At 62.0% G+C, this 18,950-nt stretch overlaps 1 long non-coding RNA gene across 4 annotated transcripts; it reads left to right on the forward strand.

Annotated features, from left to right (window-relative positions):
* Nucleotides 1–2: 2 nt before the first annotated feature.
* On the forward strand, nt 3–15,484 carry LOC308524825. 4 transcript variants are annotated; one of them, XR_013996426.1, is made up of 5 exons: nt 3–811; nt 7,180–7,359; nt 10,306–10,424; nt 13,415–13,697; nt 14,996–15,484. It is a non-coding gene; the product is annotated as an uncharacterized lncRNA (long non-coding RNA). The 4 variants fall into 4 exon arrangements; XR_013996427.1 differs by having other exon boundaries at nt 175–811; nt 7,150–7,359; XR_013996428.1 differs by lacking the exon at nt 3–811 and adding an exon at nt 2,821–5,361.
* The last annotated feature ends 3,466 nt before the right edge of the window (nt 15,485–18,950 follow it).

Consider the following 18,950-nt stretch of genomic DNA (forward strand, 5'->3'; position numbering starts at 1 on the left):
GCGGGGCTCCCGGGACACCCCGCGGGCCTGCAGCGAGCTCCCCGCCCCCCGCGTCCCCGTGGGGCGCGACCCTCGCTCCCGGATCGCGGGGACCCACCGGCGGGGGCGTGCGTGTCCTGGGCGCACAGACGGCCACGGGCCTGAGCCGAAGGGTCCTGGCCGGATGCCCTGGTCGCCTCCAGCGGGCGGGACCCCAAGTCTCGGCTCCTCCCCCCCGGCCCGCGGGCGGTGCTGCAATGAGGCCCCCCCCCCCGCACCCCCTCCCCAGGGCGCCTGGCCCCCCGCCCGCTGCACCCCCTGCTCCTGCGCCCTCCTCGGGCGCCCTGTCCCCCCTGCACCCCCTTTGCCCTGGGAATCTCCAGGGACCCTCGCGGGGAGCCCCAGCCACCCTCAGCCCCGCCGTGCAAGCGTCCACGACCCGCCCCCACCCGCTCCGCACCTACCGTCTCCCAGAGCAACGCCAGGCCTGGCCCTGGCCCCGACCTGAGCCGCCCTCCTCCGGGACCCCCGCCCGCCCTCCTCCGGGACCCCCACCTGAGCCCCCCTCCTCCGGGCCCCCCTTCTCCGGGACCCCCTCCTCCGGGACCCCCACCTGAGCCCCCCTCCTCCGGGACCCCCGGGCCGCCCTCCCACGGCCTCGCTAGGCCTCAGGTCTAATGAGGACTCAGGTCGCAGGGCCTGGGGGAGCGAGCCCTCCGCTGCGGCCACGTGACCGCTGCCCACAGACCCTCACTGCGCACCCCTCCTGCCCCATTTGGGGTCTGGAACTGGGTTCTCTGCCCGAGGAGGGACCGGCCTTCACCTCGAGGAGGTAAGGAGTTCGGGCAGGACATCTTGGAGGTCATGTCCAGAAGGGAAAGCAGTGGGGGGATGTGCTCGGATATGACCACTGGCCCGGAGGCCGCAAGGCCACTGGAGGGTGTGGGCGGCCAGGCACCTTGGGGGGGAGGGGGTGCAGCCGGTCGTGTCTGGCTGGGGTGTCTGGCTGGGGCTGCTGCCAGCCAGGCTGAGATTCTGGGCTTTCCCTAGGACAGAGCTGAGAAGGGACCTCTGGTGACCCAAAGGCTGGGGAGCCCCCTCCCCCTGACACCTGTCAGTCCCTTCAGGACAGAGCGCCCCTCTCTCCACGCTGTTCCCAGGGTCCCTCAGCACCCAGAGCACAGCCTGGCACGTGGTGGAGGGACAAAGGGGTGCTCGGGGTCCCTCCCTGGTGTGATTGGCCAGAGGGTCCCAGAGGGCCCTCCCCTGGTGCCCTGCCCAGGGTGGAGCAGGCCCAGAAAGAGGCGTCCCTCAGGCCAAAGGCCACGGGCCCAGCAAAGCCCAGGGCCTCTCTGACCCCTGACATGCTCGGCAATACTGGCCCAGGGGCCTGGCGGGCCTGGTGGGGACAAGGCGCCCAGGTCAGCTGGGCAGGTGTGGGGCCTGAAGGTCCTGCAGGGCACCCAGGGCATGACTCTTGGTCTCTGGTTTCTAGTGGGTGCAGGCCAGGGTCTAGGGACTCCAGGGGGGCCTGCTGGGTGAGTCAGGGGACAGAATGGGGTTGGAAGCCATGTCTCTTGACCTCCCCTTGGACCCTGGGTAGCCATCCCTCCCACACTTACTAGTCCAGCACCCACCACGTGCTCTGGGCGCTGGGAAGTCATGGGACCCACATGGGGACTCCCTCCCTCATGGCGGTCACCCTCCAGACCGGCACCAGACACCACGGGGCTCCTGGAAGGAGACAGGGCTTTGCGGGGAGACGGGGCCGGACAGGGCCACGGGCGACAGGAAGGAGGGTGTTGCAATGGAGAAGCCTCATGTGAGCAGCCTGAGGAGGTGATGGGTCAACACTTGAGGCCGGAGATGGGGCCCGCTGGTGGGGAGCAGTCAGCTGAGCAGAGCACAGGCAGAGGGGAAGAGCTGCACGTAGAGGTCAGAGAGGAGCCCGCGCAGGGCCCTGGCTTGTCTCTGAGAGGGAGGGGCCTGGGCAGCATCACTGGACGCTGTGCTGGGTGCAGGAGGGAGCGGGAGCGGGCTGGGGGGCTGGGGGCCTGGCTGAGGCTGGCCGGGCGAGGAGGCTGTGTGGAGCGGTCAGCTTTGGGGCACACTTTGGGGGCAGGGCCAGTAGGGTTTCCGCCAACGGGAGAAATGGAGGGCGATGGAACGGTCCATACTCAGAAGGGGTCTGTCTAGGATAGCCAGACGATGGCTGCCATTGGCTGAGACGGACGTGCGGGAGGAGGGCCTGGGAGGAGGCCCAGCTCAGTTTTGGGGTGTGCCATGGAGACGACGCCCAGGGGACCTGCAGTGGCTGTTGAGGGGCAGCAGCTGTTGGAACTGGGAGAGGAGGGGACAGAGCCAGGCAGAGATGGCAGGACAGGGCCCCTCGATGCCCAGGGCCACCGTCTCTCTGCCTTGGGGACACTAGGCCACGCTCCTCGGTGCCCTGGGGTTTCCACTCCCAGCAGCACGTGGGCTCCAGGGCAGACCCAGCCCTCTTGTCAGGAGGTGCCACTCCATGCACTTTGACCCCGGAGCATGGGGCAAGGGACTGCACCCCCTCAGCACACTGAGGAACCCCAGCCTTCAAGGACCCCCCAGGACTCAAATCTGATGTGCCCTCCTCAACGGTCAGCAGTAGCTCAGTGATGAGACTGGACGCAACCCAGGGCTGGAGCAGAGACTAGAGGAGGCCCAGGGCCTCCCGACCTTAGGAGGTGAAAGATGGTGGGGGACGGAGCGGAGCAGCAAGGACAAGAGGCCAGGAGAGGAGTGCCGGGGCCCCGCGAAGAGCGGCTCAAGGAGGGGTGGCCGCTGGGACATGGGGTGCTGGGAGCAGTCCCTGGAAAAGGGGCTCTGCACTCACCCCGGCGTGTACCGTCTGGCCCTGCGGAGAGCAGCCCGGACCTGGCGGGGTGAAGTCTAGGAGAGCGGCTCCTACGAGGGGCCAGTAGCGTGGACAGTGGGGAGCTGGTGCGCGGACAGATAGCAGACGGGGAGGTGGAGCAGAAGGGTCTCCCCCTAACCTGAGGGGGGTCTCAGTACGTGTGCAGCTGGATGGAAGCGTCTCGTCCTCCCTCCCACACACACACTCTCAGGCCCAGGCGGGTTAGAGAGAGAAGTGCCAACGGTGACTCCTTGAGGGGAAAGGGCCAAGGGGACCCTCTGTGTGGTCTCGCCATCCGCACAGATGTGCTGTTTAAACAGGAAGCCGCCAAGGGCACCCAGGTGCCTGTAAAAACGACAGACAAGCCCCGTGGGGAACGAGGGCCTGATCAGGACTTGTCGGCAACGTGCCAGGCCCTCCTAGAACTCAGCCATGAGGACGTGCACAACTGACCGAAATGGGCAAAGACCTCAGTCCACAGGCCAGGGACGAGGAGGTGCCAGGGACGTGTGCCTATGAAGAGACACCTGTGTCGTGTGGGAGTGAGCCTCGAACAACAGTGAGCCAGCGCTGCACACCCACCAGCAGGCCCGGATCCAAACAGTGAGAACGCGCTGGCGGGCGGAGCGCAGGAATCGCACTCACGGCCGGGGGGTGAGGGGGGGGCAGGGGGGCGCTTTGGAAGGCAGGCTGGTGGTTTCTTACAAAACTAGAGTCTCAGCACAGGATCCAGTAACCACACTCCTTGAAAACTTAGTCCAGCCCAGCCGGCGGGGCTCAGGGGTTGAGCGTCGACCTAGGAACCAGGAGGTCAGGGCACAAGCCCGGGTTGTGGGCCTGATCCCCAGTGTGGGGCTTGCAGGAGGCAGCCGATGGATGGTTCTCTCTCATCATCGATGTTTCCATCTCTCCCTCTCCCTTCCTCTCTGACATCAATAAAAATGTATTTTAAAAAGAAAGAAAACGTAGGTCCCCCTGGAAACCTGCAGGTGCGTGTTCGCAGCAGCTTTAGTCGTCATCGCCGGCACTTGGAGGCAGCCGCGCTGTCCTGCTGCACGTGGTGGGCAAATAGTGGTCCACCCAGCCGTGGGGTCTGTTCAGTGATACGGAGAAATGAGCTCTCAGGTCCCGGAAGGACCGGAGGAAACAGAGATGCAGCTTCATACGCGAAAGAAAGCGCTGCAAAGGCCACCTCGTGTGTGGTTCCACCTGTGACTCCGGAAACGGCAGGTGTGGGGACGTGACAGCGCTGGTCGTGGTGCGGGGGGCAGGGGGCAGGTGGTGCACAGAGCATTTCTGGGGCAGTGAGACAGCTCTGAGTGCGGCCAGAATGAGGGACACGTGATGTTAGAGATTCCCCGAAACCCACAAGATGCACCTGAAGAAAGAACTTCGGGAAACCTGCACTTTGGTTGGTAGCGATGTGGACACTGGCTGGTCGGTTGTAACAAATGGCCCTCAGCCAGGAGATGCTAACAGCAGGAGACCCTGCGTGTGTGCGGGTGGGTCCAGGGGACCGTGCTGTCCGCCAGCTTCTCTGCACGTGTAAACTATGAAGTCTGCCGTCAGGGGAAGCAGCACCCACCTCTTCTGGGGGAAATGAGGAGCTGGACTGTGCTAACACGACTGACTCCTGTCCCTCAGAAAACAGCGCGATCGGAGAGTGAAAGGCGAGCTACGGATGGAGAGCACGCGTCAGGTATCTGACCAGCAACAGTGTGTAAAGTAAAGAACCACAGGCTGATAACAGATAGACAACCCGATAGAAAAAGAAAAACACAAAAAAGCAACGGGCAGGGGAAGCCAGGCGCCCGGCAGCGTGTGGAGGTGGTGTCTGCGTTCGTCCTCAGGAGGGGCAGCCGGGAGCTGCTCGCCCGGCACACCCGCCAGGACGCTGCTGGAGACGCTGGGAAGCCGCGTGGTCGGGACGGAGCGATGGAGCGAGCGGCCGGCTGGACGGCGAATCGGCACAGGCACTTTGGGAGCCGCGTGCCCCGTCCGCGAAAGCTGGTCCCGAGCTGCCCCGGCCGGCGGCACCTCTTCGAGGGACAGACACCCCCAGCGCAGTGTCCCCATCACCGGGGCAGGTACCAGGATGTGCACGCAGCAGCGCTGACCATAGCCCCAGACGGAAGGCGCCGGAGCTTCGCCCCCAGCACGGTAGCGAGGTTAATCATTCGTTAATCATTCATCAGATTCACACAACTGGAGGCGACAGGCTTTGAGAAGGACCAAACCCCAGCACACACGGTGGACGCGGAGCTGGGGCTGCGGCTGCTGGCCCTTCTCTCGCCTCTGTCCCTCAGGGAGGAGGGAAGGGGTCCTAAGTGGTGGCAGTCTCTTCTCTGCCCTGGGCCCCTGTCCTGGGCCTGGTGTCACCCAGAGGCCCTGAGACCCCCAGCAGCCTGGGAGGAGAGTGTGCTGGCCACGCCCTCAGCTGCAGCTCTGAGCCTGTGGTTTCCTGGTTTCCTGGTGCCCCGAGGAGAGGAAAGGTTTGTGGGTGCACAGGGGGCTGGGCTGCAGGGCGGCCTGGGCCGGGGCTGCTCTGGGTGCCGGTGGGAAGTCGTCGTGACAGGTCCTCCCAGGAGGTGGGTGGGGGAACGGCTAAGAAGCTGAGTCATGACTGCTGGGCTGCCCTCCCTGCCCTGCCCTCCAATTGGGCTTGAGTCACCCCACTTAAGCCCTCGGAGCCAGGAGGAAGTGGGGGTGCAGCTCCCTGGGGCCCCAGCCACAGGCCCAGAACATTAGTTCTGCTGTGGAGGAGGCCATTGAGGGAATTAGCTTCGGGTCAGCTGCCTTGGACGGGGCCTGAGTTGGTGGGGGAGGGTGGACTGAGAGTGGCTGGCACTGTTAGGGCAGGGGGAGGGTGACGGGCACAGGGGGGAGCAGGGGGAATGTCAGGCTCAGCTGGTCCAGGAGGGGCGTTCTGGATGCCCTGCCGGGCAGGACCTGGCTTGGCCTCGTGCCCTCCGGTTCTCCCCACAGGGTCAGCCGCCCCCGCCCCCCCCCCCCCCCCCGCTGTCACTCAGGGCTTCCCACCCGGGCTGCTGGCCCTACACCTCAGTGCACTCTCGGCACGGCACGAGGCACAGCGTCCGGGGCCCACGAGGGCTGGAGCCCGGTCCGCGAGTCCTCTCCACTGGGCCTTGGCTTGTCCCCTGAGCCCCAGCCACCAACGTCCCAGTCCTGTGCCCAGTGTGGGGCCGACTCCCGACCCGCAGGGAGCTGCGGTGGGCCTGGTGCTTTTGGGGCATCGAGAGGAGCCCAGGTGCTGCAGGGGCACTTGCTTTCTTCAGTCGGTGGGTGGACCTGCTGAGCCGTGAAGTCACCACCCCCTCAAGCCCCCCCCCCCCCACACACACACAGGCACACGCACACGCACACGCACACACTGGTGGATTGTGCTAAGATAGAGACAAAGCTCAGAGGCTTTGAGAACAGAACCATATCTCAGGGCTCAGTCTAGGCCAGCCGTGGGCAAACTACAGCCCGCGGGCCGGATCCGGCCCGTTTGAAATGAATAAAACTAAAAAAAAAAGAAAAAGACCGTACCCTTTTATGTAATGATGTTTACTTTGAATTTATATTAGTTCACACAGACACTCCATCCATGCTTTTGTTCCGGTTCTCCGGTCCAGTTTAAGAACCCATTGTGGCCCTCGAGTCAGAAAGTTTGCCCACCCCTGGTCTAGATGCTGATGAAAAGGAGACCAGGGTCCTAGTGGCCCACAAGCCCTCTGGAGTAGGCACCCCAGGGCCAAGGACTGAGCTCAGAGCCATGGCCTTCCTCCATCATGGCTGCCCTTGGGAAGTGGTTCGGGGATCTGGCAGCCACATGGGGAACCCCGGTTATGCCTGAGGCAGACGTACACTTGGCCAGGCTGTGGGGGGCCCGGGAGCGCATAGCTGCCTCTACCCCAACTCACTGGGGAGACAAACCGGGCACGCAGGGAACCCCTCTTAGGGGCCCCACGAGGCCTGAAGCGTGGGGGGTGTTGGGGCCCGGGGCACATTGTGGTGTTGGGTTTGAGGTTGGGCGAGCTGCACAGAGCTCTCGAGGTGCAGCCGGGCCCTGCCCTTGGGGCCTGTGTCCTGCATGTCCTGCCACTTGGTGACAGGCTCGGGGGTGCGAGCACAGTGGCCGCCCTGATCTGAGTGGCAGAGGACAGAGGTGCCGAGGCGAGTGCAGATGAGGGGAGGATGGGGCAGCCACGGGGCGTTAACTCGGCCGGTCGTGGTGCCCATCTACTTGGTCAAACGTTCTGGGTGTTTCTGTGAAGGTGACCTTCACATGTGATTGACGGTTCCAGTCAGCAGGCTTGGACTGAAGCAGATCGCCCTCCATCGCGGGGTGGGCCTCAGCCAGTCAGCTGCAGCCTTGAGAAAAGACTGAGATCCGCGAGGGCGAAGGAATTCTACCTCCAGACGCCTTCTGACTGGAGCTGCAACTTCAGCTTCCTGGGGCTCTAGCCAGCAGGACCCACAGTCACGTGAGCCAATCCCTTCAAATTATCTCTCTAGATGATGGATGATGGATGATGGATGGATGGACGGATGGATGGATGGACAGATGGATGGATAGATGAAAGATAGATGGATAGGAGGTGTATAGGTGGTGGGTTGATGGATGGAGAGATGGTGGAAGGATGGATGGAAGGTGTATGTATGTATGAATGGATGGATGATGGATAGAAAGAGGGATAGATGATGGATAGATGGATGGATGGATGTGGATGGATGGGTGGGTGGATGCATAGATGGATGGATGATGGATGAATGGATGGAAAGAGTGATGGATGACGAATGGATGGATGGATGGATGATGGATAGAAAGAGGGATGGATAGAAAGAGGGATGGATAGATGGATGGATGGATGGATGATGGATGGATGGAAAGAGGGATGGATGATGGGTAGATGGATGGGTGGGTGATGGATGGATGAATGGACAGACAGATAAGCACACTGTCTCTCTGGAGAATCCTGACCAATACAGGCAGGTAAGGAAAGGCTTCCCTGAGAGGTGCTGTGGGGGTTGTGAGCCAGGCAGGTGGTGGCCAAACAGAGGGGTGTTGGTGACTGTTCGGGGTACTCAGGGAGGAGTGCTGGGCGAAGGCCTCTGGGGGTGGAGGTGGCTGAGGTTGGTGTGCAGGCCCTGGGTGAGGGCCCAGTTACCGCAGGGACATGGACAGAAAGGAGGACGGGGCCCCAACCCCGAGCAGTCCGTCTCCTCAGTGTGACACGTGGAAGGGGATGGACCTGAACTTGGATCATCCTGAAGAATGGGACGGAGGGCGTGACGACATACTAGGAAGTGGTGGGCACGGGGAGGTGAGGAAGAGGAGTGAGTCACTGGGCAAACAGCACTGCCTGCCAGAGCCCTGTGGCTGCCGTGACGAAGGACCGCAGGTGGAGTGGCTAAAACAACACGGCGTCATCCTCCTGTGGTCTGGAGGCCACATGTCCGCTATCGGCCGCCCAGCCGGAACCAAGGTGCTGCTGGCCGGTCCTTCCGGAGGCTCCAGGGCAGACCCCACCTCCTGCCTTTCCAGCTCCTGGGGGTGCTGCGTCCTGGGCGCATGGCCCTGCCGTGCCTCTGACTCCCCCCCCCCCCACCTGCCTCCTTTTCCCAGGGACCCCTGTGATTCCAGGGGACCCACCGGGTCACCCAGGGTCCTCCTGCCTCTCAGGGTCCACAGCCGGATCTGCAAAACCCCCTTTGCCCTGTGAGGTCACATGGGCACAGGCCTGGGGGTCGGAACGTAATGTTCTCGACACAGAGAACATTAGGGAGAGGACAGGACTTCGGTTGGGGACCCAGGGCGTGGGCGGTGCCGGTGGCTGGACCGCAGAGAGAGCTGTCCCCAAGGACATTGTACATCTGGGCAAAGTCAGGACAGGCCAAAGAGGGAGAGGGATGGAGTCAGCTGCCAGAGCCTGGCCTGGAACCTGCACAAAGGCCAGGGCAGGTGGGCAGGGTGAGAGGCGGGGGAGGGGCAGGCATCCGGAGCCCAGCACCCGAGGGGAACACCCGGTGGGGGGCTATGCGGAGGGGCTGGGGTAGGATGGGTGGGTGCTGGACTTGGGGAGGCTCGCAGGGCTGTGGGAGGGGAGGCCGTGGGGCTGGTTGAGTGAGCTGGGCCCTGGGGATGGGTGAGTTGCCGGGCCAGGCAGCCTGTGGGCTCGGATTGCTCTGCGGACTCACCCGGCCGGTCGCTGGTGGCCTGTTTTGCGAGCGAGCAGGCTCGGTGAGTCCGGGGATTGAGCAATGCTGTGGCCTTGCCTAAGTGCTCCCGGGCCCTGCAAGTGTCCACAGAACAAAGGCACGGCTTGTGCCTTGGCAGCTGGAGGCCCCTGGGGAGAGGGCACCACCCACACCTCTGCACTCACCTCACCCGCTGCGGCCACAGCTGACCTCGCTCCACACAGCACGGGCCGGGCCATCTCGCTCTGTGCCCTGCCTCGACCCAGAGATGTCCTTGCAGAGCCACGGGGAGGGGGTGCCCAGATCGCTGGCCCCCAGAGGGCAGGGCCTGGCGACCCTGTCCCGACCTCTCGGAGGGGGTGCAGAGGTGTGCCCGTGAGCCCAGGGGAGGCCTCCACTCCCGGGAGAACCTGCTCTGCCTCGGCTCCCGGAACTGACCTTATCAGTCTCCCCAGAGCCTCCCCACCCTCCACCCACGGCCACGCGGGCCTGTTCCCAGGGGTGGGCCTGTGGCTGGCCGTCAGTGCCAGCTCTCCCGTGGCACCCAGCCCCTCCCGGGCAGCTGGATAGACGGGTTGGGGGCTCTGACGCCCCCCTCTTTGGAGCAGTGACTCAGGGGCAGGGAGAGGGGCGGGCGGCGCCCACCAGTCTGGTCCTTAGCCGATAAGACCCCTGCCTTCCCCGAGGGGAGGTGATCTCCCCTCAACAGTCCACTTAGCTTCTCAATCTGTAGGCCCCGCTTTGGGCCTGTAAACCTTCATTTATCAAAAAAGATATATATTTTTATTGACTTCAGAGAGGGTGGTAGAAATTTCAGTGATGAAAGAGAACCATCGATCGGCTGCCTCCTGCGCGCCCCACACCGGGCATGGAGCCTGCAACCGGGCCTGTGCCCTGACTGGGAACTGAACCATGACCTCCTGGTCCATAGTCAACCCCTGAGCCACCCGGCTGGGCTGACTTCTCTTATTCATTTTTTGTAGGATCTGCAATGATCACTCCTGCCTCATTCCTGATGTCGATGATTTGTATCTTCTCTCGTTTCTTTCTGAATAAATCTGACTAGTTTCATTGGTTTTCTGTCTTCTGCCTCATAGGTTTCTACTCCTACATCACCCCCCCTCCCTTCCTCCTTCCCTCCCTCCTCCCTCCCTCCCTCCCCCCTCCCTCCCTCCCTCCTTCCCTCCTCTCACTGTAGATTTGATTTGTGTTTCTCTTTTCTGATTTCCTAGGGTGGGAATCGAGGCAGTTGGTTTGAGAACTTCCTCCTGCTCGAATGTAAGCGCCCAACAGCCGCGTTCGTTCTCACCAGCTCTGGGCAGACCCAGAGGGCGAGGCCCCCCCTGTCGAGGTAAGAAGCACCCAAAGCTGCAGGATTTCGGTGTGTTCACTAGAGCCAAACTGACGACCAAACTGCGGCTTGAGAAACGCTCCGGAAAACGGCAGTTTTGCAGTTTATGTTGCAGTTAGGATAAAAGCCGAGGCGCGAGGGGGGTCACCTGCAATCGTGGTGGTAGGTTAAGGGGGCGGAGAAAGCACAGCGGGACAGCTCTGGGCTGGATCACGAGTAAACCTGAGGGCCCTGGCCGGTTGGCTCAGTGGATAGAGTGTCGGCCCGTGGGCTGAATGATCCCGGGTTCGATTCCGGTCAAGGGCACATGCTAGGTGAACCAGTTAATGCGGATTTTTTTTCAATAGATGGAGTTACATATATGTTGATGTATATGCGATTTGATATATATGCTATTTTGTTGTATTGACAACAAGCTTCAAAACCTCATATGTCAAATTTTCTGAAGGTGTTAACATCATAGATATTTTGACGCTTAAAAATGTCGGATTTCTAAATGTCAAAAAAAGAGCATTTGTCTTTTGTCCAGTTGATGTGGCACCCATTTTTCTCCCTTTAAAATCGTTCCCATTGCTTGTAAACGATCGGAAATGGTTTGCTGAGCAACGTTTAATCTTTCTGCGAGTTGTTTCTGAGTTTGACACGCATCCTCATCCAATAATGCTTGTCACTGTCGGTCTTCACACTTTCTCGGTTGACCTGGACGTTCTCTGACTTTCACATCGAAATCACCACCTTTAAAGCGTTTAAACCAGCGCTCACAAGTATCTTGAGATGGAGAATGTTCACCATAAGCTTCCCGAAGTATACGATCACTTTCAGCAACACTTTTCTTCAAAACAAAGGAATGAATCAAAACTTCCCGCAAGTGCTCTTTTTTTGGCATTTAGAAATTTGACATTTTTAAGCATAAAAATATCTGATGGTAACACCTTCAGAAAATTTGACATGAAGTTTTGAAGCTTGCTGTCAATACAACAAAATAGCATGCATATCAAATCGCATATATATCATGACATGTGTAACTCCATCTACTGAAAAAAATTCGCATTATTAACCAGTACACCTAGTACCTCTGTTGCAGGCTCCTCCCCGGCCTGGGGCCTGGTAGGGGCGCTTGCAGGAGGCAACCAATTGATGTGTTTCTCTCACATCGACGTTTCTCTCTGGCTTTCCCTCTCTCTAAAAATCAACGGAAAAATATCCTCGGGTGAGGCTTAACAAAAACAAGAGCAAACCCGAGAAGCACTTCTTTTCCGGGGGTGGGGAGTTACTAACATTTCCTGCACCTGGGGAAGGTGTGCAGGGAGCAAGACACCAACGGGGGGTGAAACCACACCAGCAGGGGTCCGGGCGCTGTCACTACCTGAGGCCAGTCAGGAGCTCATCCGTGAGCCTGGGTTCCAATCCTGCCGGCAGCAGGCCATCCACAAACCGCTGCCCTGCGCCCACCGCAAGCCAGCTGCTTACATGGGGCCGGACGAGGACTCCTGGGGCAGCCGGCAAAGGGAGTAAGGATGGGTGTGATGGTTCCAGGTCACAGGCCATGTGGGCGGGCTCCATCGTGTGGGCAACAAGGGGTTAACCTGCCCATATACTGGGCAGGAAGAGAGAGTCCACATTCTGAGGCTGACTCCCAGGTCCCTGGGTGCACAGCTCCCACCGGGTTAGAATGCGCCTTCTTTAATCAGAACAAGGCCATCGGTGAACAGAGCAGGATTCGGGTCTTAGAACTGTAGCTGGTCCCTGGTGTCCTGTGTCTGCCCCGACCAAGGGGCCCGCGGGCTCTGGCTCTGGAGGGGTCTCTGACATCTCAAAGGCAGGTCACCGTCGAGGCACAGGACAGGAGGGGACTCTCTTAAGGTAGAGGTTGGCTCGTGTGGAGGAGACTGCAGGCCGCGGGGGACTTCCTGCCCTGGCGTGTTTACGTTCACGCCCTCCTGTGTGGTTCCTTCGGTCTCTGAGGTGGGGGGCCTCCCCGGAGCCTGTTGGGGTGCAGCCTGTGGCCCCTTTTTCTTGGCTGGGGCTGAAATGCGGGCAGCGGCGGACTGCCCCCTCCCCTGGCGCTCAGGCTGCTCTCCCAGGGGATTCCTGTGGCCGGAGCCGAGGAGTGAGGTGTGTTTTCCTGGTGCGGTTGGTGCGGTTGCTCTCAGCTTCTTGCTCCAGGGCCCCTCGGTCTCAGTGACCAAGAACCTCTTTTTTTCAGTCTCTGATTTTTTAATATATTTTATTGATTTCAGGGAGGAAGGGAGAGGGAGAGCGAGAGAAACATCAGTGGTGAGAGAGAGTCAAGGATCGGCTGCCTCCTGCACACCCCACACTGCGGATGGAGCCCACCCCCCGAGCCTGTGCCCTGACCGGATCGAACCTGACCTCCGGGTTCACACGCCGGCGGGCTGCCCGCATCTCAGTGGAGGAGCCTTGCTAAGAAGCGGCGCAGCCTTCGCCGGAGCTGATCTTTCCCTCCGAGGAGGCCAGGCCGTCCTGGGGACTCTGCCCAGCCCCTGTGAGCTCCGAGGTTCCCTCCGTTGGGTTGAGCGCCGAGCGTTCCCAGTGCTGGGAGCTCTGAGTTTTGCTCCGTCGGCTCTGTCAGGCGTCTGTCCCCATCTCAGGGTGGCTTTCCCGTGCATTCACCCATCCCAGCAGCTGAAAACTTGCGAGGGATCTTCACGGTGCCTGGGGCTCTCCCAGCGGCTCTGCCCGCCCCGGGACCCACCATGTGACCTCCACGGTGTGGCCCCCAGCGTGTGACCTCCCTGGGGCCCGAGGTCGGCTAAGCTCAGCCGACTGTCAGGCGCCATCTGCGCCTGGAAACCCTCTCCAGGCAGATGGGTGCACCCCCCCACCCCCCGCCCCAGGGACCCCCGCCCTGCTGCCTGATGTCACGCAATGTGTTTTATTCCCCATGTTCCCCGCTGGTTTCGGGATGGAGGGGTGTCGGGGAAGCAGCCGTCTCCCAGATGTTTCTCTTCCTGCTCTCACTTCCTTAGGACGTTTTGAAGTTCTGGCCACAACTCTTCTGAGAACAAAGACCCGGCATCTGCCTGGCTCTGCCTCCGGGCCTCGGAGATTTACGGGGAGCGAGCGCAGGAGATGGGCTCTCACGGAGGAGACGGGGCAGGTGGACGGCACGTGTTGGAGCAGGAGGCACGGATCCCAGCGGGGCCTGGGGCCCACATCCACCTCGATGCATCCTGCGTGGCTCACCCCCCACCCCCGCCCCCCGCACCTCCTCAGCCTAAGGGAAGAGGAGTGTGGCGGCCGTGGGCCTGGGTGAGTCGGCAGCGGCACGGCTTGTGTAGGGGCTCCCAGCGGCGGCCCTAGGAGAGGAGCCAGGAGACCCTGTTGTCTCTGCGACATCACGCAGCACAGACCCGGGCTTCCCAGGGGCCCCGTGACCCCGATCTCGGCCTCAGAGGCCAGTGGTGAGACCCTCTCCCTGGACACCTGGGGGGACTCACGGGGTAGACAGCTCGTCGAGGGAGCCAGCAAACTCTGGACACATTTGCAGGGTTGTTTTTTGGTGTGTTTTTTTTATAAATATATTTTTATTGATTTCAGAGAGGAAGGGAGATAGAAACATCAAGGATGAGAGAGCATCATGGATCGGCTGCCTCCTGCACTCCTCACACTGGGGATGGAGCCCACAACCCGGGCCTGTGCCCTGACCAGGAATCGAACCGTGACCTCCTGGTTCCTAGATCAGCGCTCAACCTCTGAGCCGCGCCGGCCGGCACATTTGTGCTTTGAGTGAGAACCTACCACACAGTCTGCTGGCAGATTCGGTGTGGCTGTGAGGAAAGGGAGGGGCCAGGGCTGCCCCTGGCAGAGCTGGACATCTGAGGGCAGAGGGGCACCTGTGAGGGCAGAGCAGGTCGGGGTGGGGGCGGTCAGGATGTGGGGGCCGCGTATCTGGCATTCAAAGCCACGGGAATAAATCAGTTCCCTGGGAACGGAGCCGGAAGAGCCGGCGGGCTGAGTGCGGGTGGCATTCCCCGGGAGGGGAGTGAGGAGGAAAATGTCAAATTAATTCACAGCCGGGAGATGAGTTATCTCGTACCCCACGTGAAATCGTTCAGAGAGACCCACGATTTAACAACAGAACGTGGGATTTGAACAGAATCCGCTGATGGTGAGGAACAGGGCAGCGGACGGGTGTGAGCGAGGCTCTGGAGCCAGCGGCCTGGCTCACGCCCCCAGTGGTCGCCGGTTGGGATAACTACTGTGCCGGCCTGACACGCCCCGTGGCGAACGCACCCTCAAGTGCCCCCGAGAGTCACCTGGTACCCAACCCGCATCCTCCCCTTGGGTGTGGGTGGCGCCTGTGACTCACTTCTCACTAAGAGACGAGGGCAGCTGGCTGGCGCGGCTCAGTGGTTGAGCGTTGACCTAGGAACCAGGAGGTCACGGTTCGATTCCAGTCAAGGGCGCAGGCCTGGGTTGCAGGCTCGATCCCCAGTGGGGGGCGTGCAGGAGACAGCCGATCCCCGATTCTCTCTCATCACTGATGTTTCTTTCTCTCTCTCCCTCTCCCTTCTTCTCTGACATCAATAAAAATTTTAAAAAGAAAGAAGGAAAAAAAAGAGAGACGGCAAAAATGAAGGTGGTGTGCCGCCCCCTCACCTGTGGATGTTGAGTGAGTCCAGGAGGGCTTCCTGGTAGAGGTGACCTTCAGGCAGGCCCTTCTCTGCAGACATCAGACCAGGACGCTGCAACTGTGTGGAAATGAATTCTGCCAACGCCCTGCCCGGACCCCCTGGGGCGTGGGGCGTCCCGATGAGGACCCTGCCCAAATCCCCTGAGCTCAGCCTGGGTGGCGGGCAGAGGACCGGCTGAGTCACACCGAACGCTGCTGGACGCCAGCAATGCCTTCCAGCCTCTGGTCAGTGCTGCACGGCCGTAGCAAAGGACTACACACAGGAGCTATATTTGGACAAACGTCTGAATTCACAAGTTCTTGGTGAGATACATACGCGTTTGAGTCAGCATTTCCCCTTGTTCCGGATTTGTGCTGTGGGGCGCTGAGGAGGATTCTTAGAAATAAATGCTGCGGAAAGGCCAGATTTGGGAAATTGTCGATTTGTAAGCCCAGGTGAGCTAGCGGCTCCAGGACAGCGGTCTGGGCGTGTGTGTGTGTGTGTGTGTGTGTGTGTGTGTGTGTGTGTGTGAGAGAGAGAGAGAGAGATTCTGTCTCCCAAGGACAGATGGTAATGTCTGGAGACATTGCTTTTTTAAAAATATATTTTTGTTGATTTCAGAGAGGAAGGGAGAGGGAAAGAGAGACAGAAACCTCAATGATGATTCATGCACATTAAACGGAAATTAATTAGAAGAAATATTTTAGAGGCCGGGAGGGACCACAGGAGGGCTCCAGGGCATATCTGGCTGTCTCCCCGTCCCAATCCGCGGGTCCCAGCAACAAGCTAACCTACTGGTTGGAGCGTCTGCCCCCTGGTGGTCAGTGTGAATCATAGCGATTGATAGAACAGTAGAACGAAGGGTCGGACGCTTAGCATTTGGACCTTTATTATATAGGATTTCAGGGAGGAAGGGAGAGGGAGAGACAGAAACTTAAATGAGAGAATCATCGATTGGCTGCCTCCTGCACACCCCACATTAGGGATCGAGCCCACCACCCGGGCGTGTGGCCTGACCGGGAATCAAACCTCCTGGTTCATAGGCTGATGCTCAACCCGAGAGCCACGCCGGCCGGGCAGGACAGGAATGTTCTTTACAAGAGATGCCGTGCCCTCATCAAGGGAGCCCCTGAGTCCCAGCAGCCCTGCAGGTAGCGCTGCCACGACCCAGGGACAGAGGAGGGTGCAGGTGGGGGGACGCTCAGCCAACCTGCTCAGTGCTGCCTGGCTACGGGGCGAAGGGACCCGTGTCTCCACGCACCCAGCTGAGACCCACGGAAACGCAGTGTCCCCTGGTGCCCGGAGCTCAGGTGTGCCCAGCCCCACCTGTCACCTCTCTCCCCATCTCGGCCCCACCCTGCTTCCCCAGGGCATCGGGGAGCTCCTGGCCCTTGGGCCCCCTTGTCCCGGCCTGTCCTGGGCGCCGGGCACTGGGAGGTGTCCTTGTGCCTCCCTCAGGCGCCTTTGCTGCCCTGCGACCAGGACTCAGGTGACCCTCTGGGGTGGGGTCGGGGCAGGTGTGAGGTCAGGAAGCTGTAGCTTTTTCCCAAGGACCCGCCCTCCCTCCTGGACAATGAGGGGGCTGTGCTGACCAGGTGCCAGGAGAGGCCCCGAATCCAGGAAGGGGGTCAGCGTGGTGACTCCACTGAGTGGGGCTTCAGTCAGAAAGGTCTGGAGTCAGGGCTCCCGGGATGGGTCCTCCAGGAGGAGGAGGCCAGGTCGGGGCCGCGGAGGGGCCCAGGGAGAAGCCCATGGGCAGAAGGGGGCGCCCACATGCCTGCCAGGGCCTCCCGCTGGGCTGCACGGGGCTGGGCAGGGCGGGCGGAGCCGGGCGGGCTGGCATGGAGGCAGCGGGTCGGTAGGAGCAGGTCAGCCGCCTCCAGCAGCAGCCAGCGGACAGCAGGGGGAGCTTGGAACCTGGCTGATCTCATCTTCCTCCCGCTCGGTCACCTGGCCACCTGAACCCTGGCCCTGCTGTGCCAGCCTCCGAGGCCGAGATGTGCTGACGGGCTGGTCGAGGGGCCCAGGCCCCTGGCTGCCCTGGGGGTGGCCACCAGGAGTGAGAAAGGCCCACCGAGGGGACATGTCGGGGGCTGGGTCCTGGGCTCCCTGGTGCTCAGCTGTCACCTGCAGACCACCAGCAGCAGAGTGGGGGGCCCAGCCAGGGCCCGGGGGAGCCCCTGAGCGGGGAGAGCTGCAGGCCTGGAACGGGACACCCTCTCCGGAGCTTTGGGGACTCTTTAGGGGGACTGGGGTGGCCCCGGCTCGTTCCTAGTTCTCTGTGGTGAGCTCCCCAGCGCTTGCTCAGGGGCCACACATGGTCCCTTGGGGTCCTTGCAGATGGGAGCTGTCTCGTCACTGTAGGCTCAGGGTGCCCCCGTCCCCACTGGACAGGTTTCACCTGGCATCACGAGCACCAGAGTGACCCCGATGGGCCGTCTGCTGCATGGCTGGTCCCGGAAGTGGCCTCCAGAGCCCCTCCAGGGCCTGTCCACACCCACAGCCCATGGTCCAGCCTGGTGCCGGGGCCCAGTGTCCCTCAGGCCAGATTCAGCGCAGCCCACCCAGCCCACGAGGGGCAGGAAGCCTCGCCGCCCTGCGGCCCTCACGCCTGCTTGAAGGGGCTCCTGGGCGTTCTGCACGCCCTGGGGGCCGGGGAGGGGCCGGCCGGCGGGGGTCAGGCTGGTGCCAGGCCCCGAGCTCCGAGTGTGGAGGAAGCACAGGGCCCAGGAGGTGGGCAGTTCCAGGGCCAACGAGAGCGAGAGAGGGACAGGGATCCTCTCACCTGTGGGGAACACCTGCCCGAGGAGATCCCGTCAGAGGGACAGTCCCTCCAGAGGCTACACACCAGCCCCCCCCCAGAGAGTCCGAGAGCATGGGCCCTTGTGCTGGCTCACAGGGCAGCTTTGGGGAGCTGGGACAACGAATTCCCGGTGCCCCAGGGACCCCGGGCAGGAAGGGGCACAGGGGCACACCACCTCATCCTGGCAGAGGCGGGAGACAGTGCAGGCAGAGTGCGGCCGGCCCCGAAGAGAGCATGCTGGAGCCGGGCCGTCTCCCTGGGCCGAGGCTGGGAGGTGGTCGGCCAGGGTGGCAGCGGGGAGCAGGGTCTGTCTGTGGTCCCCGAGGTAGAAAACCCACCTCCCACCTCTGCCCCCCACCCCTGGCCTGGCCCTGGGCCCTGCCGAGCTGACGGGGACGAGTCTTGCGGCCGGGAGGCCATGGGCGGGCGGAGGGGCTGCCTGGGCGGTGGAGGGGTGGAGGGGTGGAGGGGCGGCGGTGGAGGGTCTGGAATTTGCACGCAGCCGCTCCCTCCCCGCTGGCAGCCCGTCCAGGACACGCTCCGTGTAGGGAAGGCTTTGATCGCATGTCCCACCCGGAGGGTCCCCCTCTCCCCGTCACGGCCTCCCTCCCTGCCCCCTCTCGCTGCTATGCCAGCAAACGGGTTTGCGTTGGCGCTCGGCCAAACCCTGGAATGTGCCTGCTGGCCTGCGGCGGCTGTTCCTGGAACAGGGACGACAAAGCACAGACTGTCTTGGAGGTGGGGGCGGACGGGCCGCAGCCTGCCCGGAGTCACGCAGGAGCCGGTGGCCGCGGGGGAGGGGGGAATGAATGGGCTCACACAGGCCGGACACCCGTGAATGGGCGCCGAGTGTCCAAGCACAAGGCGGGCTTGGAACTGGCCAGCGGGGGCCGCAGACCTGGACATGGGCCGCCGTGAGGGGTGGGTGCAGGCGCTGAGGGGACACACTGCTGATGTCCCCGGTGAGTGGGGCACAGAGCACCCCAAAACGTAGACTTCTGTGTGATTCAGGCCCTCAGGGACGGGGTGCCATGTCCGAATCCCGGTCGTTTCGGGGAGCATCTGCCCGTGGTGGTCACAGGCGTG

This window comes from Myotis nattereri, assembly GCF_964212035.1.
Source record: "Myotis nattereri genome assembly, chromosome: 9".
Taxonomy (NCBI): Eukaryota; Metazoa; Chordata; class Mammalia; order Chiroptera; family Vespertilionidae; genus Myotis; species Myotis nattereri.